This window comes from Saimiri boliviensis, chromosome 3 (assembly GCF_048565385.1).
Source record: "Saimiri boliviensis isolate mSaiBol1 chromosome 3, mSaiBol1.pri, whole genome shotgun sequence".
Classification (NCBI taxonomy): Eukaryota; Metazoa; Chordata; class Mammalia; order Primates; family Cebidae; genus Saimiri; species Saimiri boliviensis.
Window position 1 is genome coordinate 100,938,234 of NC_133451.1, and position 24,889 is coordinate 100,963,122.

Below are 24,889 nucleotides of genomic sequence, written 5' to 3' on the forward strand. Positions count from 1 at the left end.
TCAAATCTTTAATATTCATTCTTTCAGAAACTTTTACCTGGAAAAAGTTTTTAGTATTATATGCAAAATCACTGATGCAGTATGTGAGTATTCACACACACATAAATGCATATAAATATTTATATTTGTATATTCTAATTTATATAAAACTTCAGAATTCCATCTCATCAAAATATTAACAAAATGCTTAACAAAACTCTAAAGATGAAAGAAGCTGAGTTTACCAAAATATAAAAAATTAAAAGTAAGAACTCTTACCTAATAGTTTGAGGGAAATGCTATTTTATAAGCACTGAAAGCCTCAATAATCTTGCAATAATAAAATTCATACACTCTCAGCACTCAAAAAACTGCTGGGAAATTGCCTCATTAACCTTTAAAATACCCTTGTGAGGTCGGCAGGAATTTGACGAGATTTCCATCCTCCGTGGTGGGAAAATGGAGACAGGCCGATTTGAAGAAAATTGTAGACATAGCTCAAATATAAGTAAATCTTGTGTTGAATCCCATGAGAGTCATCAGTTTAGTGGTATATGAATGAATTAAAGTCTATCAATCACCTTAAGATGAACCAGCCATTTTTAACCTGTATCATAGATTTTAAGAACAAAAAGTCATGTTAGAAGAAATGATGAGAGGGAAGAGAAAAAAATCTAGTGAGTGCTTTCTATTCAAACTTTTTAAACTGTCTCCAATCATAGGTGTCAAAGAAGTAAGGACTCATTGCTGTGCAAAGGGTAAGAAGTTTGAGAAAAAAATGAATAAACAAAAACAGAAATTCTAAAGTTACTAAAATTAAAGAAAGAAAATGAGAATGAGGCCAAACAGAATTGTATGTGAGGTATATAGGGGAACAAAAAAGAAAAAGCTCTGAAACTTTGAAGTCTGGGAAAGCTGAACTGACTATAAATCATGTGATCTTGAACTGGAGTCTGTTTTGTGAGGGGAAGCGTAATGGAAAGAACGGATAATCTCAGCCAGGCATGGTGGCTCATGCCTGTAATCCCAGCACTGTGGAAGAGGATTGTGGTGTCAAACTCCTGACCTCAGCATTGTGGAGGTCAGGAGTTTGGCACTAGCCTGGCCAACATGCTGAAACCCCATCTCTACTAAAAATACAAAAATTAGCTGGGTGTGGTGTCGGGTACCTGTAATCCCAACTACTTGGGAGGCTGAGACAGGAGAATTGCCTGAACCTGGGAGGCAGAGGTTGCTGGAAGCCAAGATTATGCCACTTCACTCCAGCCTGGGCAACAAGAGCAAAACTCTGTCTCCAAAGAAAAAAAAAAGAACTGATAATCTCCTAAAAATAGCATTCCCAGTTTGACATCCAAATGCCCTTGTGTTAATAGTAAGCAGTAGTTAACACTTATTGAGAATTTACCATTTGCCAGGCACTCTTCTTAGCCTTGTACGTATACAGTGTTAGTTTAATCCTCATCACATATCTATAAGGTAATTTATTACTACTATCATACTCATTTTACCAATTAGTCAATTTAGGCATGGAGGTAAAGTAACCTGCCCAAAGTCAGTCATTACATGGAGCAACCTGATAATCCAGCCCAGTCATTTACTATATACCTGCTATGAAGAGCAGCTACACAATACGTGTATAATAAATATCTGTTGAATCAACAAATGAATGAACCTGTAAATAAGTGGCCAGGCAGGTTTCAATGCCACCGTGAGACCCAGGCAATGCTTAAAGTACCCAAGGACCTAAGAGAGGTGTCCTGCCCTCTCTTTCATCATCCTCTCTTCTTTTGGTACCTCCCCTTGCCCCATATCCTTGCTGCTTTCCTCCTGTACCCGATTCCTTGGGTGCTTCCCTCACCCACTGAAACCATCTTTTCCTCAAAGTTTAAGTTCTGTGATCCACCAACACCCTCAACCCTCTTTCCACTCTCTTTTTAGCTGAAAAATCAATACTGTTAATGATTCAACCATTCACACCAGTATTCAGAATTTACATACCAGAAACAATTCTCACTGGGCAGGGATTACAGGTAAAAATGGACTCCCCAGAAACATGTCTTCAGCCACATTTTACCGGGGATCCTCCTTCAATGGTTTTAAACCCACTAGGTCCTGACCTTTACGCCTTTGAATAAGGAAAGTTTTTCACAAATAACTTTATTGTTTCCGACTTTCATAACCTTCCTCAATTCATAAATATCTTGTATACAGAAGATCTGGAAGGCAAGTGTGAAAACTCCAAGCTTCTATAAGGAGGAAACTTGTCAAGATGACAGCTAGAAAATTAATATGCACAGATAGAAGTAAATATAGATGGAGATCTTTGCTACCCTTTTTTGCACATCTGTGAAAATAATCGCAATGATTTGTGGATTGCCTATTATGTTCCAGTAATTCTAAGCACTTCATATGTATTTTGTCATTTAATGACCCCAGTGGCCCCAAGGGACAAGGAAACTGAGGCTCAAGGAGTTACCTTGACTAACCCAATAAATAAGTGGAGAAGTCGGGATTCCAATTCTCCCTAACACCGAAACTGGTGCTTTTTTGCACTTCAGTCCTGTCTACTTTACTGGAGATAAAGATAGAAACACTCAGGGCTCCAGGCTCACAATTGTCTCCCTAGGGAGGCATTCACAAGAAATGCTTTTCCGCTTGCAATGAAAGCTTCACTCATCTGTTGCAGTAATTATAACATTTATTTTCTGAAAGCTCTTCTAAGTCAAGTCCCATAGGTCCCAGGGAGAGACACATTCCTGTTCCAGAAGTCATGGGAGTGTATAAGCCCTGGCCCCACTGTCACCTCTTGTCATTGAAGTGACCCTGAATGCTTCCCTTCTTAGGCCACACCACCCAAGGTATGAGTAATAATAAGAAAATAGGCAGTTGGTACAAATTCTAGTACCTGCTTAAACTTTGAATTTTAATACTTTGTAGAGAGTTATGTGTGTGTGTGTGTGTGTGTGTGTGTGTGTGTGTGTGTTTATGTGTGTATCCTCTACCCTTTCTCATTCACCAGACAGGGAACTTTATAAAGGTGTTTTTTGTTTGTCTTGGTTTCAGAGGCTGATGAATGTTATCTTGTTCCTACTGATGACTTTCAAATCTCCCCTAGGATAAGCCCTATAAGGAAGAGAACCTTATTTAATCATTTATTTATTTATTTATTTATTGTCATACAGTATGCCTAGTGCCTAACTCTGTGTCTAGTATGTCATAAAAACTCAATAAATGTTTGTTGAATAAATGAATATACTGGTCAAACTCCACTAGATTGGAGAAAAATCGCAAACTACCTTATCACCGTGACCCTAGGGTACTTAGGTATTTTGCAAATATAGATTTCAGACTTTGCCACAGATCTGCAGAAATAGAGTTTTAAGATTGGTATTTTTTACGCAGCCATCAAAAACGATGAGTTCACGTCCTTTGTAGGGGCATGGATGAACCTGGAAACCATCATTCTCAGCAAACTGACACAAGAGCAGAAAATCAAACACCGTATATTCTCACTCATAGGTGGGTGTTGAACAATGAGAACACATGGACACAGGGAGGGGAGCACTACACACTGGGGTCCGTTGGGGGGAAATGGGGGAGGGGCGGGGGGGTGGGGAGGTGGGAAGAGATAACATGGGGAGAAATGACAGATACAGGTGAGGGGACGGAAGGCAGCAAACCACACTGCCAAGTGTGTACCTATGCAACAATCTTGCATGTTCATCACATGTACCCCAAAACCTAAAATGCAATTAAAAAAAAAAAAGATTGGTATTTTTGATAAGAACGCTGAATACTTTTTAGTAGTAGGCAAATTGCGGAACACTGCTCTGGGATTTTGAATAAATATGCTTCATATGTGTCAATGTCTCATACAGCACTACTCCTTGTCATTTAACAGTCATTTATTGAGCAACTACTACAGTATTTCTGAGTCAATGCCAAGCGTATGTCTTTTTCTCCTGCTATATAACATTGTTAACATTGATTCCCAGGCTGTGTCACCGTTAATGCATTCTTTCACTTATTCATTCATTAGTTTGTTCATTCACTCAACAAACCCATATTGAAAGTCCATAAAAAAAAAAAAAAAAGAAAGTCCATGATAGACCAATTGTGTCCACATGTTTGGTGGTAAGGGGAAATGTTCACTGAAGTTATATCTCTGGGTCCCTGCTCAGCTGTTTTTACTCAGTTTGACAGGTAATTTATGGTGATAGTAGAGAATTGGGGAGAAGGGAGAAGCAGGAAGAGATGTGGCTTGGCCCTTTGTCAACATTATAATAGAATTCTGCCCTTGGCAGAGAACAGACTCTGAGGGACTTTCCAGATTCCTTTACTGGCCACAAATGTGGTTGGATGAAATATTGTGTGCCACTGGAGCTTGGAAATTATTATTTTTTCAATACGGAAATTTTGGAGGCAATGGCATCTAACTTGGAGTGATTCTCTCCTGCTTATGCAGGAATATACTTATTTAATCTCCAAATCTAGTTTGTTTTTGCCACTTTACCTACGATCTTTTCTTTATGAGATTCTTCCTGCTGGATGGTACTATTTACTATGTAGGGCTAAAATGCCAGCTGGAATTGTAGGCTTCCCCCTCTGAGATCCTATGTGTGTTAATGGATGTTTTTATTGATGAGTGCCAAAGCCAAGCTACACAGAATAGGTGTGTGGACAAGAAAGTACCTCTGTGCTCAAGAGATCTGCCTTTGGAACTGGATGTGTCTGTTGCTGTTATATAATCCACCCTGATGGCTTTGCCGAAGGACATATTCACCTCATCTGCTTCCGAGTGCTGGCTTTGCCCCTTCTCTGCCTCTAAGCCCCAGATCTTCAGGATTCCTCATTTTACATCTTTGACATCAAATGGAAAGAAAGACTGACAAATAAGCCCTACAGATATGTGTAGTGTACCTTTTAATATTTTTAACTATTGTGTCACAGCTGTCTCAGTTATTCTTGTAGCCAAGTCCCAAGTCCATCGCCCATCTCCTCTCCCTTCTTTTCTTTTTTCTTTTTCTTTTCCTTTTTTTTAGGCAGAGTTTTGGTCTCTTGCCCAGACTGAAGTGCAGTGGTACAGTCTCAGCTCACTGCAACATCTGCCTCCCAGCTTCAAGCAATTCTCTTGCCTCAGCCTCCTGAGTAGCTGATACTACAGGTGTGCCCCACCATCCATGCCTGGCTAACTTTTTGTATTTTTAGTAAAGATGGGATTTCTCCATGTTGGCCAATCTGGTCTTGAACTCCTGGCCTCAGGTGATCTCCCTGCCTTGGTCTCCCAAAGTGCTAGGATTACATATGTGAGCCACCACGACTGGCCTTCTTCCTCCTTTTTCTTTAGTATCTGCTATATTTGGGGAACTGTGCTAGAGGACACAGTAGAATCAGGAAACTCTCTCCAAAAGTCGTCTGTAAACCACCTGCATCAAATTAACCTGAGATACTGGGGAGGAAGATTTTTGAACCCATCTAAAGTTACTGAGTATACTCGTAGTGTGATAGGGCCAAACAACCCGTTGTTAGTTCACATTCCCGGTGATTCTCATGCACACAGAAGCCTGAGAACAAACAGTGAATCAGGAAAGATATAAACTCTGCAACTTAGGAGTTGTTTGTCCTTAACGGAGTTACTTGACCTCCCTGAGTTTCGGCTTCCTTAGCTAAAAACCCTCCATGGTCCCTGAGAGGAATGGAGAGGAGAAATACAAAGCATAGTTTCTGGCATATGACATTTGCTCTGTAGAGAGTCATTACTTGAAACTAGATGCTGTGGAGGGTAAGAGGTTTAGACAATGTAATTGTCATCACCTTTCTTTTTTCCTAAAACCTGTCCAACTCCCCTCGACATCAGCGGTTCTCAACCTTGGCTGCTCATTAGAATCAACTCAGGAGTTGGAGCATTTTAAAAATTCTGATGCTGGGGTCCCTGACTAATTCCATCAGAATCTCTGGGAGTGAGGCCATGGCATCATGATTTTTAGAAATTCCCCAGGTGATTCCAACAGGCATCTGTCTACCTTTCCTTCGTTTTCTGCCTTTCCTTTCTGTCCAATAACATACTTGAGCCTCTAATTCTGTTTTGGAAAATAGCCTGGGGTTATGTCATGCCCACCTCTAACCAATTAGAGAATTGTACTTTTTTGGTTGTTTTTATTTTTTTTATTTTTTATTTTATTTTATTTTATTTTTTTGAGACAGAGTTTCACTCTTGTTACCCAGGCTGGAGTGCAATGGCGCGATCTCGGCTCACCGCAACCTCCGCCTCCTGGGTTCAGGCAATTCTCCTGCCTCAGCCTCCTGAGTAGCTGGGATTACAGGCACGCGCCACCATGCCCAGCTAATTTTTTGTATTTTTAGTAGAGACGGGGTTTCACTATGTTGACCGGGATGGTCTCGATCTCTTGACCTCGCGATCCACCCGCCTCGGCCTCCCAAAGTGCTGGGATTACAGGCGTGAGCCACCGCGCCCGGCCTTTTTGGTTGTTTTTAGAAGGGACAGGTTCTGGTGTCTATCTTGTTTATTGTGAAAATGGACACCATACGATAAGTCTGAGATTAGGGCTAAATGAAGATGCTGGTGAGGTGTGTTATTAAATGACCTTCAAAGAGCACATGAGGAGCTTGACAGGGAAGCTTGGAGTAGGGATGAAAAGCCCCAGTGAAGACAGACATGGAGGAAAGCTAGGGGGCTCTGCTGGAAGGCTTGGCAAATAAATATTCTCTAAGCGCTGCTGTGGGGAAAAGGAAGAATTTTCTTTTTAACCTCCTGTTTACATTCAAACTAGTGTAAGACAAAAACCAACCAACTGGCTGGGTGTGCAGCTCAGGCCTATAATCCCAACACTTTGGGAGGCCTAGGTGGGAGGGTCGCTTGAACTTAGGAGATCGAGACCAGCCTGGGCAACATAGGGAGGCTCCATCTCTACAAAAAATAAAACACACACACACACACACACACACACACACACACAACCAACCAACACGGATACAAGTGAAAAGGATGATAGGATGGGAAGGAGATTCCAGGGCCACTGGAAAGAAAAAGCCCTCAAATTCTGAGTTCTTTCTCTTACCTCTGTTTTTCTGCTTCTTTTCGTACAACTGTTTTACTGCTCTTTCTCTGGTGAACAGATTTCTCTGTTCCTCTAGGCACAGGGCATATGGTTTCCTCAGAGTTCCTGAGTTTATGTGCTACATTTCCGGTTAAACAAAGAGACTCAAACCACTCTTTGTTCCAGTTTCAGATTTTGTAGCTGAGGATCTTAATGGTCTAGGGTCAGGCATCACTTGTGACAACACAAATTTCTCTAAGGCCAATGCGCAGCTAATTTTGTGTGCAGTTGGTAATTTTATTTCTTTCAGATGGTGGAATAATCTGACTATCAAATGTACTTGTATCTGGGGTTATAAGGTGTGTACTATTCCTCCTCCAAGATCTCATTTTTATCATGATAAATGAGAACTCATTCATCAATAATGTCCTAGTTATTTGCTAATTCTCTCTCTCTCTTTGTTTTTATGTTTATCTAATAAGATGAATCAATTATCTGATATGTGGCCATCAGCTGTAGATAAATGACACATGCTGGGGAATGTACTACTATTGTGACAGGCATTCACTGTAGGAATAGAACACATGGCATATGAGCTGGTTTGTATGCATTAGTGTGTGTGTATATCTACCATTTCAGTCCATAGCTTGTCATTGCACAAATTTAGATATTGAGTAAATGTTTCCAGTTTACTAGTTGTGGGACACTGAGTAAGTTATACCTTCTCTAAGGCCCAGTTGACTTATTTGTCAGATGGGGAAGAAAAATAATACTTATTATCATGTGATGGATAAACAAAACAATACACCTGAAATGCTTAGCAAAATGCTTGGCACATTTAATCATCATTGAAGGTATCTTAACAGTTACTGTTTTGGTTTTTATGATTAAGGGATAAATCTTGGTCCCTAACTCATAAGATCTGCAAAGGACAATATATAAAACCTATATGTCATAGGTGCTTTATGACATTATTTTAAAGGGATCTTAATTCAGGGTGAATTCTTTAAAAAAAAAAAAAATTCTACCACCACTTGTTACAATCTGGCAGTGCTTACCAGTATAAATCAAAGGCTACAGGTTCACTTTCTCTAGACCAGGGGTCCCCAAACTATGGCCTGTGGGCCACATGCGGCCCCCTGAGGTCATTTATATGGCCCCTGCCGCACTTCAGGAAGGGGCAACTTTTTCATTGGTGGTCAGTGAGAGGAGCACAGGATGCGGATTGTGCTCCTGGAGTACTGCATGTGGCTGCGGCGCAAAGCGCGGCATCACTCACGTACAGTACTACTTCTGGTGACATGGGACGCACATGTCACGGTTCCGGAAGCACCACATGACGCACATCCAGTCTGTGGCTGCTGCGCCCCACATCACCAGAAGCAGTGTGAAATAACAGCAGAAGTAGGAAGAAAGGTAAAGCACTATAACCATTACTACACAGTACAATGGCCCCCATACTCCCCCAAATGTACAACAACATAATGGCCCCTGTAACCTCCCTTTGCCCAAAAGGCTCCCCCCACATTACTACACACCATGTTTCCCCTATTATAAGACCCTGTCTTATATTAATTTTACCCCCAAAAGACGGGGGCTGTCCTTAGGAGGTGACTTATAATAGGGGAAACATGCAGCAGTGGGCTTCCCACAGTAGAGGCTGTATACCGCTATCTGGGATAGTGGAGGCAGCAGCGCTGGCTGTGAAGGGTGTCACACTTTGCATAGTCCAGCCCTCTAATGGTCTAAGGGACAGTGAACTGGCCCCCTGTGTAAAAAGTTTGGGGACCCCTGCTCTAGACTCAAGGACAGAGTGAAAGGGATGGGGAGAAAACTCTCTGCCAACTGGTGACTCTGGCAGAAGGCTTGTTTGGAGATAAGCATTATTAAATGAATTTCACTTTGCCCTACACCTAAGATGATGAAACTGATAAATGTCATGACTTGAAGAAAGAGCAAGAGATAACCTCACTGTCCAGTCAACATTGCTTTGGTATAGGACAGATGTAAGTCCAAGACAGCAGGTAGGGCACCTCTGACTATGTAAGCCTTGTAGAAGTTGTCCTCTCATCTCTGGCTCTAATCTTAGAGATTTTTGGGGAGGGGGAATGAAATCAGCATTTAAAAAATTATTTATCATATGCTAAGTACTGTACTATGTGCTATTTGTAATACAGTAATCTACTCCCATCCAGGATACATTCTGAGACCCCTAATGGATGCCTGAAACTGTGGATAGTATGGAATCCTATATATGTATATTATGCTTTTTTCTATATATACATACCTATGATAAAGTTTAATTTATAAATTAGGCATAGTAAGAGATTAGTAGCAATAATTAACTATAAAATAGAACAATTATAACAATATGCTGTAATAAAGGCCTGTTCTGCCTATGGAGTCGTCATTCTTTTACTCCTTTACTTTCTTGCTAAATTCATTACCACTTTAAAAAACAAAACCCAATATACTGTAATAAAAGTTATATGACAATGGTCTCTCTCTTTTTCTCTTTCTGTCTCAAAATATAATGGCCAGACTCAGTGGCTCATGCCTGTAATCCTGGGACTTTGGGAGGCTGAGGTGAGTGGATCACATAATGCCAGGAGTTTGAGACCAGCCTGACCAACACAGCTAAACCCTGTCTCTGCTAAAAGTACAAAAATTAGCCTGGCATGGTGGTGAATGTCTGTAAAACCAGTAGTATGGCTTGGCTGTGTCCTCACACAAATTTCATCTTCAATTGTAGTTCCCATAATCCCCATGTCTCATGGGAGGGACCCAGTGGGAGGTAATTGAATCATGGGAGCGGTTACCCTCATGCTGTTTTACACACACAGACACACACACACACACACACACACACACAATTTTACTGTATCCACCTACTTTCAAACCTCAATTGACCATAGAAAGTGCAAGGGCAGATAAGAAGGGACTACTGTACTGTATGAGGAGACAAATCTGTGATGCAGGTATTAGCTCCATTTGACAAATGGGAAAGCTGAGGAGAGAAAGATACTAATGGAACAAGGACTAATGTAACAACCAGCTAAGAGGTGGAGTTCGAATTTTAAAAGTATTTTATTATGAAATATGCACACAAAAATGAAACAAAACAAATATGCATTTTAATAAATAATTATAAAGCAGACATATAACTAATCAAGTCAAGAAATACAACAAAACTCTTTATGTATCCTTCCCAAATCATAATCCTTACATCTTTCTACAGGTAACCACTCGACTGACTTGTGCAGTAATCAATTCCTTGCTATATTTAAAACTTATCAACCCCTAAGAGCTATTGGTTTTTAACTTTTATATAAACTGAATCAAACTGTAAATATGTCAGTTCTCTCAAAATTGATTTATAACTCAACAATCACAATCAAAATCCCAACAATTATTTTAACAAGTTTTTTTTTTTTTTTTTTTTTTTTTTTTGAGATCAAGTCTCACTCTGTTTCCCAGGCTGGAGTGCAATGGCGTGATCTTGGCTCACTGCAACCTTCGCCTCCCCAGTTCAAGCAATTCTCCTGCCTCAGCCTCCTGAGTAGCTGGGACGATAGGCACCTGCCACTATGCCTGACTAACTTTTTTATTTTTAGTAGAGACGGGGTGTCACTATGTTGGCCAGGCTGGTCTTGAACTCCTGACCTTGTGATCTGCCCACCTTGGCCGTCCAAAGTGCTGGGATTACAGGTGTGAGCCACCATGCCCAGCCTACTTTAACAAATTGATTGTAAAATATATACAGAAATGCAAAAGGCCAAGAATTGGTGAGGCAGTCTGGAAGCAAAATAATTAAGTAGAGAAACCTGTTTTACTGAACAGAAAAACTTACAAGCCATACAGAGGAAGATAGGGTGGTGTTGCCCCAAGAATGGACACATAGACCAATGGGACAGAAAAGACTCTGAATCAGACTCATATTCATGTAGATACTTGATATGTAACACTGCAGGCCAGTGGAGAAAAGTTGGTCTTTTTGATAAATGTTGTTGGGACGATTGAGTAACCATATAGAGAAAAATCCCAAAATACAAGAGTCAATGATAGAATCATTACCTACTTAAATATTAAAGATTATAAAGCTTTTAGAAAATATATTAGAATATGTCTTCATGACTTCAAGTTTTGGAAGGATTTTTTAAGCCACAAAAGCAGAATTAAAGTCTATATTTGATAGGTTTCAAAATCCATGCTCTCTTGACCATATGTTTTAACAGAGGGACAGATATCTCTGCCCTGTGGATTTCTTGATGCTGCATTTATATTTGTGAAAGAAAAGAGGGAAAAAGAGAGTGGATTAAAAAATCTTGTACCAGCCTTGGAAGTAATGCTATTTTTTTTTTTTTTTTGAGGTGGAGTTTCGCTCTTGTTACCCAGGCTGGAGTGCAGTGGCGCGATCTTGGCTCACTGCAACCTCCACCTCCTGGGTTCAGGCAATTCTCCTGCCTCAGCCTCCTGAGTAGCTGGGATTACAGGCACGTGCCACCATGCCCAGCTAATTTTTTGTATTTTTAGTAGAGACGGGGTTTCACCATATTGACCAGGATGGTCTTGATCTCTTGACCTCGTGATCCACCAGCCTCGGCCTCCCAAAGTGCTGGGATTACAGGGTTGAGCCACCGCTCCTGGCTTTAATGCTATTTCTTAAAAACAAACACCATCATCTTTATATATACATGACTAACGCCACAAAATAGCGTCTCCTGTGTGCAGAATCAGGTGGACTGGATCTAATCCTGCTCCCTGACAGCCAGAGTTGAGTAGGGATGAGCATCGGCATGAGTCACAAGATTCTAGAGCTTGTCACTTCTTCATACAGGGATCTGGGGTCCCCATACACAATTTGTCTTTTGATTCTATTTCCTGCTGGACAATGCCAGGTCCACAGCCCTGAGTCTGTGAGGTAGAAGGGAAAGCAGAAGAACTGCAGTTAGACAGTGTTTGCTTCCTGGGAGGGGACCCAGAATAGTTGGGCTTGCAGAAAGGGCCATAACAGCATGATCCAAGAACACACAGAGACCATGAGAGCAGGTAGTTGTGTTGGGATTGCAGGTAGGGAAATGGAGACAGCCACTGCTAGGCTGTCTAAAGAAGCATCTGAGGGCAGTAATCAGATGATCAGACAAGCTGAGCTGTGGCCTAGGCTCTTGTGGCTAGCTTTTCAGATACATCCCATCAAGTGGGCATCCTGGTGTCATAGCAATGTCCCATTCCTGCTTTATCCTTCTGGACTAGTAAAGCAGTTCTCAACATCTCTCTGTGTCAGTGTTTCCTCAGCAGTCAACAGGCAAAGAGAGGACCTTGCTTGATAGTTTAGAGTGGAAGCAGAGTTATCCCAGCACTAGTATCTACTCACTTAGTGTAGAAGGTATTAATTAGTATTTTTTGGTTGCAAGTAATAGAAGCAAGCTACTTGAATTAATATAAGGGAGGAAAGGGGTGGGTGAGGGGGAGGAAAAGGGGCACCATGGAACTCGAGAGCAAGAACGTAGCTGGGCTAAGTGAGGGACTGGAAAGGGAATGAGAATGCCCAGGGCTCACTCTCTCTTCATGTTTTTCTGTGGTTTCTGCAACAGCTACTTAACTGTGCTGCCCAGTTTCTCTGTGCCTTTGTATGTAGGTACAGGGCAGGGGAATATGGTTGTCTAGCATATTTACAATGATATTTCCTGAATTTACAAATTGTATTTCGAACCACAGAGTCCTAATCATAGGTAGCTCAATTATTGAGGCAGATCAAATGATTGACACAGCTGGGTATACATCCCTGGCCCAATCAGTTATAGCAAGTGGGCTAAGGGCAGAGGGCACATCACGGCTCTCAGGGATCTGCTTATGTTAAGGAAAATTCCCACAGAAGGTGCGGGGAGGTTATTAGCTTACAGACTTGGCAGACCCACCAAAAGCTGTCTACTTCAGAGGGGCTCTGGACAACCTTGCGAACATCACTTACTCTCCTTAGGTCTCTCTTTTTTTTTTTTTTTCCATATAATAAGAAAGGATTTGAATCAAACACTTTTTTTTGTGACCAATTTGAGGTCACAAAATTGCTGAATTTGAGGATTTATAAACTCAGTGTCCCTCCTTTTCTCATTCTATGAAATTTTCTCAGCCCAACAACCAATCATCCCTGGTAACTACTGGCATACATCTTTACAAAAGAGCCCCCATGTTTTACCCAAGACTCCTTTCCCTGTCAAATTGGCTTGAATTATTTTCCTTCTGGGAATTAGGACCAGATCAGGAAGACTATGAATATAATAGGTGGCTCTGGAGGCAGGGTCAGGAAGCCCTGTTTGAATTCCTCTGCCTCTTTCAACCTCGGCGCAGAGGAGTGACTGCTGACATCCTGCAGCAGGTAGGCAATGGTTAGAGCTGGATGGACTACACTTGGTCGTTAGCTTTCTCCTCACCTTATTACCTGCGTTACCCGCCTGCCAAACGACAGCTGATGTTTCATTTGCTTTAACTATGAACTCAATGCTAGCTAAGAGGAGCTGGTAGAAAGTTAATAGCTATTTCTGCAGTTAACCTCTCTCTCAGTTCCTCCCAGCCCTGCTCATTATCCACTTTCACGTCCTAGTATACATCAGATTGTTTTTGCACACTGGTCAAGTCTACGTAGCATCAAGCCTGGGGGTGCTGGCACTCAGGCGCAGCTCCCCAGCGATTGCTCTGCTCAGCCAGAGAGGCCGAGAAGTGGGCGGGACGCTGGAACCCCGCCCAGCTCCTCGGTGGCTGCACCCACTCATGGCTCTGGGTGCCACCCTACTCATCCCACCATTAATGACCGCTTCTGTCATCCCAGGGGAATTCTTTCAGCAAATACAACCACTTGCTGGCCTTCTAGATAAAAAAGTTAACCACTGCTGTGTCCCAGTATATTTCCCAGAATCCGTGGACCCTGGGACAGTCAGAGAATCCACCCTGGCATGCATGGGTGGACATATATGCAATTTGCAAGCCCCCGACATTGTCATTGTAATAATAACATGTCAGTAATAATAACATCCTACCTATATAGTACTTCTTATTTCCACACCCTTTTCTTCTCTCCATTTTCTCAAACAACCCTATCAGGTGAAGAAGCACTTGCATGGATGAAGACCCCTGTCCAAGGGTACAGATACATGGAGGCAGCAGTTAGATTGTGGCTAGAAATGGGCTAACAATGCTGGAGATTCCAGGCAGGGAGCTTTCAGCCAGGTTCCACCCCCTCCTTCATAGGCAGTCAGGGAGTCGTTTCTACTCTGCCACTGCCCTTCTCTTCAGCCTCTAGGTGAAGACAAGAATGGAGGAAGGAGGAGACCAGACGTTTTACAATGTGTGAGGACGTAGACTTGAGTGTGACTTGAGAAAGACAGTTTCATGTCTGAGGACCGCACTATTCCACACACCCCCGTATGCACACACACATACACATAGGATATTTAATATGAAAATCACATTGCTCTAGCTGCAGTTTGCTGATAAATCTCCACACATCCATTTCCAAATAGCTTTTTTTCTTTTTAATTTTAAGAGCTTTTACAAATGGATTTTTACATGGTAGATTCCTCAATCTTTTCCTTTTTTTTTGGTTTCTGAATTGCACAACTTGTTTAGAAAGACTTTCTGTACTTCATGATTATATTTTTTAAAGTTCTTCTATGATTTTTTTCTATGTTTTTAAATGTAAATCTTTTACTTAAGGAGATTTAACCCAGAGTAAAGTGTGGATAAAGATCTATCTTCATATTTTTTCTCTAGGAGCCTGCCTAATTCTGCCAACACCATTAGGAAATAATTCACCAATTACAAGCAGTTTAAAAATCACAAGTATAGGATCTATTGTTTGTGAGCTTTTGTTTGCATTTTGCTAACTAAATTCTATATTACTGCTATGGGAGAGTAAATATCCAGTTTACATACATAGTACATGAACTCCTCAGGAAAAATATTGTTTACTATGCTTAGATGTATTTATAGTTATAAAAGGGTGCTTTTGATGGAAAAAAAAATGCAGCGAGGACCCAGGAATAAAATAGTCACAGTTAATTAAAATAGTTAAGATAGGAGTAGCAGCAGTTAGCATATATGAAAAGTCAGCAGAAATTTTAAGTCTCTAAAAAGCTGTGTTTGGCACTTCCTTCTGAGAATCAGTAGAGTAAGACAAATTGACAAATCAGGCAGAATAGCGGGACAGATAAGAGTCTGGAGAAGTTTAAATGCTGGAGGAAGGCAATTTCTTAAGGGCTTTCTTAGGTCACCATGCAGGTGGCTTAGGCCTATCCTACTATTTTGGAGGGTCAGAAATGCTCAGCCCTCTGCCTCTCAGGGTGTTCATGGAAATGCAGTCGATTAGATGGAATATACGAAGTGAAGAGGAGTTAGGGAGGTGGTGGGCAGCCTCTACCTTTTGCGTTCTCCCTCCTTTAGCTGCCTTATTAACAATTATAAAATGACCTCAGGACTGGGCTCCTTTTCAGTGCTGCAATTGATTTTTCCATTTCCTTATTTGATATTTAATTACACTAAATAATTTTTGGAAAAGATGTGAAGAGCAATCTTTGCTCCAGGAATAGCATCAAGGAGCAACCTTGACATCCTCCTAGTCTCCATCAGTGTCTGAAGCCGTCACCCAAAAAATCATATACGCTAAGGAAATCAAGGTGCTTACCTTGCAAAAGCTGCTCCAAGGCCAGAAACTTCTCAATTATCTGACTGGGATTGCTGCCCTGTAAGCCCTCTATATAGAAAATCACTTCTGTCGTATCTCTATTTGACGTATATAATTCCAAAATTACATTACTATGTATTCCTGATTTCTGCCAAAACTCAGAAAAAAAAGCAGACATTTTGATGATATCTATACTAAAAATATCAGTCCAAAGAATGCTCTGAGTAGTGTTATGAAGAATGCGATAATGAAGGAGTTTTGTTATTCATTTATTTGTTTACATTCGTTCAGCAAGGAATAAATATGTCCCTGTTAAAGCGTTAGCTTGCAAAAACAGAAAACCTACTTCAAACTAGCTTAGTGAATAAAAAGATTAATTAGGCCATTTAACTGGAAAGTTCAGAGTAAGGGCAGGCTTTAGGGTTGATTTTTTTTCAGTAGTTCAATGACATGCTTCTCTATATGGAGATATCACTTTTTATTTTGAGACAGAGACTCGCTGTTTCGCCAGGCAAGAGGCTGGAGTACAGTGGCATGATCTTAGCTCATTGCAACCTCCACCTCCCAGCTTCAAGCAATTCTCCTGCCTCAGCCTCCCGAGTAGCTGGGACTACAGGCGAGCACCACCACACCCAGCTAATTTTTGTATTTTAGTAAAGACAGAGTTTCACTATGTTGGCCAGGATGGTCTCGATCTCTTGACCTCGTGATCTACCCACCTCGGCCTCCCAAAGTGCTGGGATTATAGGCATGAGCCACCGCGCCCGGCCTATCACTTTTATTCTTATGCTGGCTAAATGTTTATAAAAGTTCCAAATTCACACCCTCATAACATAAGAGGTCTTCTGTTTCATCACTCACTTGGCCTGGACCAGGTTAGGCCAATGGTCTGCAAACTGGCCCAAGGAATGAAACTTGCTGATTTGCTTCAGCATTGTGTGCATGTGTGGGTTGATATCCAACTGAAGATCTAGTAGTTAGGACGCAGAAAGGAAGAAGGTATACTTGGGTCACCCAACAACAAAGGTCTACTGTAGAATGTGTGTCACTCTGTGGGAGATAAAAATACGAATCAGAGGACCTCCTGCTCTCAAGGTCCTCAAAGATAGATAGTTAAGATATATTCCCTGAATATCTATACAGCAATGTGCTTTCACTGCAGCATTAGCCAACTTTGAGATTGTAATCAAAGCCTCATGAAAGAGAGCATTGTTCTGTTTTGCAGGACTCTGTGGGGCACTGCAACCCTGGATTTACAGCACTTACATAATTAAAGCAAACAAAAAATGTAGTGAAAGCATTGTATAAGAAGAGAAAAAGAGCCAGAGCATTCACAATACAAATTCCTCTCACCTGGTGTATTTGTCGACGGTCTGCTCATTTGTAACAAGCTTCTTATTCTGCATGTGGGAAAATAAAACGAAATGTTATATTCTTCCTTCCTGGAGCTCCCTAATTCTAAGCTATTCCCTTGTATTTTGTGGCTTCATTTGACTTGTCTCTCCCATGGAAGTTACCACTGTGACAGGCTGAATAATGGTCCCTGGGAGATGTTCTCACTAGAATCCCTGGAACTGTGAATGTTGCCTTACATTGCAAAGGGGTTTTGCAGATGTGACCACGTTAAAGATCTCAAGATGGGGAGATTACCCTGGATTATCCAGCTGGGTCTAGTTTATTCACAAGAATCCTTGTAAGAGGGAGGGCTATCATTGTGCTGTTTACTTCTCTTCTCTCAGTAGAAGCCAACACTGCTAGGCAAGGAACATGGGGAAAATCCAATAAGGAATTGCCAGAGGCATGGATGATCATGCGTGTGTCACCTCATCTTGTCTTCAGGTCTCTGGTGAACCATACCATCTCTCCTTTCCTCCTCTAGCATAGTGTAGATGGAGGGAAATGGTTTTAAAATGGTTCCTCAGGGTTGACATTTACTAAACACGTCTTCATTGTAGTCACAGGCTGAAGCCGGACAGGCGGGATATTGGATACTCTCAGTTTGAACGTAATCTTTGTACTTAGGGACACAAATACAGCAAGAGCAAGCCCAGCCTGGTAATATTTTTAGAAAGATAGACAAAAATTCTAAATCCTGGGGAGTTTGTTAAAATTAATATTTAGCCTTTAATTGATGACCTCAAAGTACTTTTTAAAAAGACATAAAAATGAGAGAAAATAAGGTGCTTTGTCCTGTCACCTTGTAGACACAGGACTTTGTCTACTGCCATTTTATTCTGACCCTTTTGTTCTTGGCACAAACGTGGTCTTTGCTACCACTACCACCCTTTCTTTGTCCCAGGTGCCATGAAGCCCTAGCAAATAACAGAAAGAGCCCAAGAGAGGAGGAAAGATTGAGAAAGAACAGGGAGGATAAAAATCAAGATTAGGCAATCAAAAATTAAAAATAATTAAATCAAAATTTGAAAAGTGTCATGATGTACTCCCAAATTATACAACCAGGGACTTAGGTGCAAATCCAGGTTGTGTGGGTTCTAAAACTCATGTAGTCTCTGGCCCTCTTGAAGAAAAATAGAAACATCTAATTTGCTAATTTCATAGAAACAAATGACCGAATGAACCTATTGGTAGGGACCCATGAAGGCCTTGGAAGGGGTCTGTACAAGAGGGCTCCTGAAGCTTAACCTTCATCTTACAGTAGATGCTCCTTTGCAGGGCCAAGGAACAGTCTGCAGATAGCACTGGCAGCACAGTGCACACACCACTCCCATCTCCTTCTCTGGTCTAGGGCAGGAGCCTGATGCCTCCTGTTAATGATAGCATTAGTGATGCTTCTTGGATCATAAATTGGCTGTTGAGGACTCTGCAAAGGCTCATGTCCTTGAAAAGTTGAAGGGATTTGGTTGGGTCTGAGGACCTTATCTAAGCAGAGTGGCTGTGCCAACAGCATCAATCTCACTCAAAGATGAGGGCTCAGTTTCCTCAAAAACATATCTTTTGGCCAGGCATGCACTTTGCAAGGCCGAGGTGGGTGGATCACTTGAAGTCAGGAGTTTGAGACCAGCCTGGCCAACACAGCAAAACACCATCTCTACTAAAAATACAAAAATAAGCTGGGAGTGGTGGCTCACCCCTGTAATCCCAGCTACTTGGGAGGCTAAGGCAGGATAATCACTTGAACTCAGGAGGCAGATGTTGCAGTGAGCCGAGATTGTGCCATTGCACTCCAGCCTGGGCGACAGAATGAGACTCTCTCTCTCTCTCTTTCTCTCTCTCTCTCTCTCTCTATCTATCTCTTTTTCTCTCTCTCTCTCTCTCATACACACACATACAAACATACACACATATACATATACATGTATGTATTTTATCTCTTCAAAATTCTGTTTGTATGTTTAGACAGAAAAACTCCAGTGGGCCTCACTGCGCCAAACACTGTTGATGTCCAATTCTCTCGGACCACTGAGTTCGCCAGGATGGCATCTGTGGGCTTTGGGAGCTTGCTTCAATGCAAACGGATGCAACCCAGAACTGTGCGAGGATTAACATCCCTGGGGCAAACTTCAACCGACGGAGGAGTAAGTGAGTGGAAAAATCCTCCACGTTTCCCCTCCTGCAGTGGGACAATTCTAAAATGTGTCCCACAAAACTTGTTAGACAGCCCTGTTCACCTGGGGTGACGATTCCCTCATGACTGCTTTTCTCCCATCCCCGTTGGTTCCCCACTTCCTCATTTCTGCTTCCTGGGATTATCTCCAATGCAAACTATCTGCTTCCAGGTCTTTATCTCAGGGTCTGCTTTTAGAAAAACCCAAACTAAGGCATTACTTAAAACCACATGGCTACTCATTAGGGAAAGTTGAGACTCTCTCTAATGAGGGATGGAGATAAGAACATTTTTCTATCTTTTATTTTGAAATCTCACTGCCAGTCTTAATCATCTGGTAACTTAGAGAAAACTCTGCTTCTCTTTCCTTCAACTGGCAGCAACTTCCTCTTTAGGGGCCATGTCCATCTGCACTCCCAAATTATAACACCCACAATCAAGCCAAATTAGATGCAACGCTAATGTGGGAATATCTAATGCAAACATGGCATTTTTTTTTTTTAAAGACTGTTTTATGTCAGTCTTAGATTTGACTTGCAAGGCTTTCAAAAAGACACATGGAAACAATTGCAATGAAAGGGTTTTGTGCATTTTTGGTGCAAAGTTTATTTATTCCGAATGTCTTTATAGTTGGATCTCATCATGTTGGAGGATTTTGGAGAACTCTTCACTTTCATTTTCAAAGCTATAGATGTCTTATTTGTATAATGATTATTTTTTGGTAGAGACAAAGTGACCCAGTTTGAGGGTTCAGTTAGAATTTTGTATTTCTTCACAGATTTTCCTATTGAATACACAAATTAATTCTTTTGTTTGACGATTTCCAAAGCAGTTCTTGGCAACAATAACTTTTCCCATTTTCATGTAAAAGCAAACCTTATGTAAGTAACCAACTGCAGAAGCTTTAGGCTTCATTCTAATCCACCAGAGACAACTTGACTTTTCTGAGTTTTATTTTTAAAACTTTAAATATCAGAGAAAATTCATTATCTTGACCCTCTTTTTAAATCGGACTAATCAGGGCCTCTTTGGTTAGAATAAAGAGGATTAAATTGAACTCAAATTGTCAGGCATCTGATTAAGGACTTCAAGAGCTGGGAAGAGGCAGGGCGGTGTGGCTCACACCTATAATCCCAGCACTTCAGGCAGCCGAGGCAGATGGATCACCTGAAGTCAGGACTTCAAGACGATCCTGCCTAACATGGTGAAACCCCGTCTCTACTGAAAATACAAAAAGTAGCCGGGCGTGGTGGCACCTGCCTATAATCCCAGCTACCTGGGAGGCTGAAGTAGGAGAATCGCTAGAACCCAGGAGGCAGTGGCTGCAGTGAGCCAAAATCAGGCCACTGCACTCCAGCCTCGATGACAAAGTGAGATTCCATCTGAAAGGGAGTGGGGGAAGCTAGGGAAGACTCTGATTTCCCTGAAAGCCAGAACTTCTACTCTCGAGTCACAAGCGATGACACTAAGGAGTAGTAACCCAGAGTCTCATCCTGGTATCCTTTAACCTGAACAGGGTGTAAGAAAACATCCAGCTCTTGTGTTGCCCACAGAAACAGTGAACCCTCCCTCACATTTCCACATTAAGACTAGAAAACAGGAGACTCTCTCAGTGCTTCTGTAGAAGTTGAGATTCTTTATTCCTACCCATGTCTAAGTCTGAAGCTGTGATCCTAAAATACACTCTGTGAGTATGGTATGAGTATGAGTATGCTATGGACTGAATTGTGTTTCCCAAAATTTATGTTGTGCCTTAACCCCTAATGTAATGGTATTTGGAGACAAAGGCTTTCAAAGGTAATTAGGTCTAAATGAAGTCATGGGGTAGGGCCCTTGTCATGAGATTAGTGCTTTTAGAAGAAGAGACACCAGAGAGCTTGCTGTCTCTCTCTGCCATGTGATGACAGGGAGTCAGGAGGAGAGCCCTCAGCAGAACTTGACCATGTTGGCACCCTAATCTTAGACTTCCAGCCTCCAGAACTGTGAGAAAATAAACTTTTGCTGGTGAAGTCTCCCAGCCTGTGGTATTTTGTTAGGGCAGCCTGAGTCGACTAACACGGTATACAAACCCTACAAGAACCACTTGGGTATATGGAAAACTCAAATATTCTCCTCGGCTCTCCCGAGGAGAGCTCTTTAATCGAACCTATAATTCTTCTGTTAACTGTATTTCCTAGAATCACACATTGACCATAGACCAGAAAGAAGGAGGTTTGGTTGCGTCCTGACTTTTCATATATGCAGTTAAATATGAAATATATTGTTATCAATCTGTACACCTAAAAAGGGCAGGTTTACTGTGTATAATTTTATTCTTTGATAAAACTGAACTTAAAAGAGATCAATGTGGCCAGGCGTGGTGGCTCATGCCTGTAATTCCAGCACTTTGGGAGGCCAAGGTGGGTAGATCACTAGAGGTCAGGAGTTTGAGACCAGCCTAGCCAACATGGTGAAACCCCATCTTTAAAAAAAACAAAAAAAAAGAAATTTAAAAAAAAAGATCAGTGCTTGGGAAACTGGTCTCTATGAAGAAAGCCTTTAATCAGAGGTGAAAGATTGGGGATTGGGGGAAGAAAACCTGAAATAATTGAGTTTATTTAATTTAGAAAAAACAAATTTAACAGTGGTTTAATAATATCTGAAATCCAAATGTCACTTTTTTCCTCTCCACCTTGAGGATCACTTTGCAACATTCTATTTGAAGGAAAAAAACCAAAACAACAGCAACAAAAAACAGATTCAACCATGAGTAGCTGACTTGGTTGCAGAACAGTGTGTGGTGAGCATTGGCTTGTCATCCCAGCAGGCCCACGTGGGGTGGCTGTCAATCTGCCCAAGTTCAATTCTTTTCACAGACTCCCTGCCTGAGTGAGTTTGCAGAAATACTTGTTTATTTTCCTAAGTGTCCAGGAGGTACGTGTTGGAAAAGAAATACACATACATATAATGCACACACACTTATTCCCATCTCCCAAGGACTAATATAAATCCTTAATAGACAGACTGAGCCGATAAAAAAGAAGAGAATCATTTTCCTAATGAACTCGTAATTTACAAGGTTTACTCTGCCCACAATAAAATTGGGTGACAGTTGGAACTCTTAACTGTTCCATTATTGAGTCACTACCCCGATGGGAGCTTTCTTGTTTCAAGTCTTTAGCCCAGTATTTCTCAAAATATGTCCTCAAATTGCCACTATCAGAATTATCTGGAATAATTGTTCAAAATCCAAATACTTGAAAATGAATTTCTAGGGGTAGGCCTCAGAAATCTGCATATGAAAAAAGTCCCCTGGTAATTCATGTAGCACCAAAATGTGAGAGCGATCTTTTTTTTCTTTTTTTTTTTTTTTTGAGACGGAGTTTCCCTCTTGTGACCCGGGCTGGAGTGCAATGGCACGATCTCGGCTCACCGCAACCTCCGCCTCCTGGGTTTAGGCAATTCTCCTGCCTCAGCCTCCTGAGTAGCTGGGATTACAGGCACGCGCCACCATGCCCAGCTAATTTTTTTTTTTTTTTTTTTTTTTTGAGACAGAGTTTCGCTCTTGTTACCCAGGCTGGAGTGCAATGGCGCGATCTCGGCTCACCGCAACCTCCACCTCCTGGGTTCAGGCAATTCTCCTGCCTCAGCCTCCTAAGTAGCTGGGATTACAGGCACATGCCACCATGCCCAGCTAATTTTTTGCACCTTTAGTAGAGACGGGGTTTCACCATGTTGACCAGGATGGTCTCGATCTCTCGACCTCGTGATCCACCTGCCTCGGCCTCCCAAAGTGCTGGGATTACAGGCTTGAGCCACCGCGCCCGGCCAATTTTTTGTATTTTTAGTAGAGACGGGGTTTCATCATGTTGACCAGGATGGTCTTGGTCTCTTGACCTCGTGATCCACCCACCTCAGCCTCCCAAAGTGTTGGGATTACAGGCTTGAGCCACCACGCCCAGCCTTGAGAACGATCCTTTTAACTGCTGTGATGAAAAGGTGTATTTTGTTGTTGTTGTTGCTCGTGGACATAAAGCAAGAGCAAACTCTCTCCACCACATTCTTAGTTTGGAGGTTGTGCAGACCCAAAAATGAGTTGGAAAATTGGGTAGTTCGTGTGTTCTACAGATTTTTAATGAAGGTTGATACTCAATCTTTTGAAATGGCATGAAGGGGCAAAGGATTAAGAAAGGTGAAGAAATAGAAACCCAACCAACCTACTATACATAAAGTATTAGTCTAAGTGTTAATTTCTGTTTCAAGTCCCCCAATGTTAGTGGTTTCTTCCTTTCATCTAGCTTTCCATCTTTTCTTCTTGTTTTCTTCCATTTAAAAAATTTGTGTATGTGCACAGAATTGAATTCATCAAAATCCTCATTCATATTATATCCTCATCATTGGTTCACACATGGCCTTTTGTTTTATTCAGTTATTTAATTACATATTTTAACTAATGCAATAAATACCTGAGAAAGCAACACCTAAATCAAAAGCTAGTACCTTGAGAATAACTATGAGCAGAACACTAAAACCACTGTGTTCTGAAAACTGTAGTCAAGGGAACTCAGGACCAGACAAGCCAGCATAAGGTTAAGAAGCTCGTACTGGCCAGGCACCTGGCCTGTCTGTAGGATCTGGTCAAGCAGACAGTGACATCACTGTTAGCCTCCTTTTCCTCTCCAAAATCTTGATTCATGAGAGAAAAGGAATTGTGTGACTAGTCTTAAGCATATCAACTCTGGTGTACCTTTGGTATAAATATTCACATTGCCTGGTCATTTTCCACCCAGAAGTAAACTATTCCTTTGTCTTTCTGTGTTTCATAAAGTGGGGTACCACAGGGTAGAACATGGGCCCACAACCCCCATACGCCCGTGTAGGGAACATTCCCACATGAGACCCCCAAAAGGCATGAGTCTCACTATACGGTGAGTTTGATCCCAAACACAGTTTCCTACTGGAGGCAGTCGAGCTATCCGGAAATATAGGAACTTAAAGATGAATGATCAGTTTCTAATATCAACCACAATATTGTTTGGGCCTAAAATTTTGCGTTGCTGCTAGACCTAGTGACCCCCTGCCGGCAACCAGTTCCTGCTTTTAACCTTTTTATGACTCTTTCTTTAAGAATAAGTTTTAACCTTTTCTTTACTTACCTGACTGTCTAATGGTTTAACTGTCGATATTTGCAAAGCAAATGCCACCGTAAGGGATGGCTTTGATTTCTGACTCAGAGACTCCTGAATGGGGAAGTTGAGTTAAGTTGAGTCAGGAGTAGACAAAGGAGAATCCGATTAAAAGATATTCTGATGAGCAAAACCAGAAAACCTTTTCACATCTCAGTTCTAAAACAAGGTCAAACCAGAGATACCTGCAGCCAGGGGGAATAATGTTTGGATGTAAACAAGCTTTGTGAATAATGTTTGGATGTAAACAAGCTTTGTGACTAATGTTTGGATGCAAACAAGCTTTGTGATTACAGGAAATACTGTTACTTTTTACTACCACTGATTGCATATCTGACGTCTCTATTGTATAGGCCATGTAAGGCATACATTTGCATTTCCTCTTGCTATGACGTAAACCAGAGCCAAGAAAGTGTATTTATTCCTGGCCTTTGAAAAATAAAAT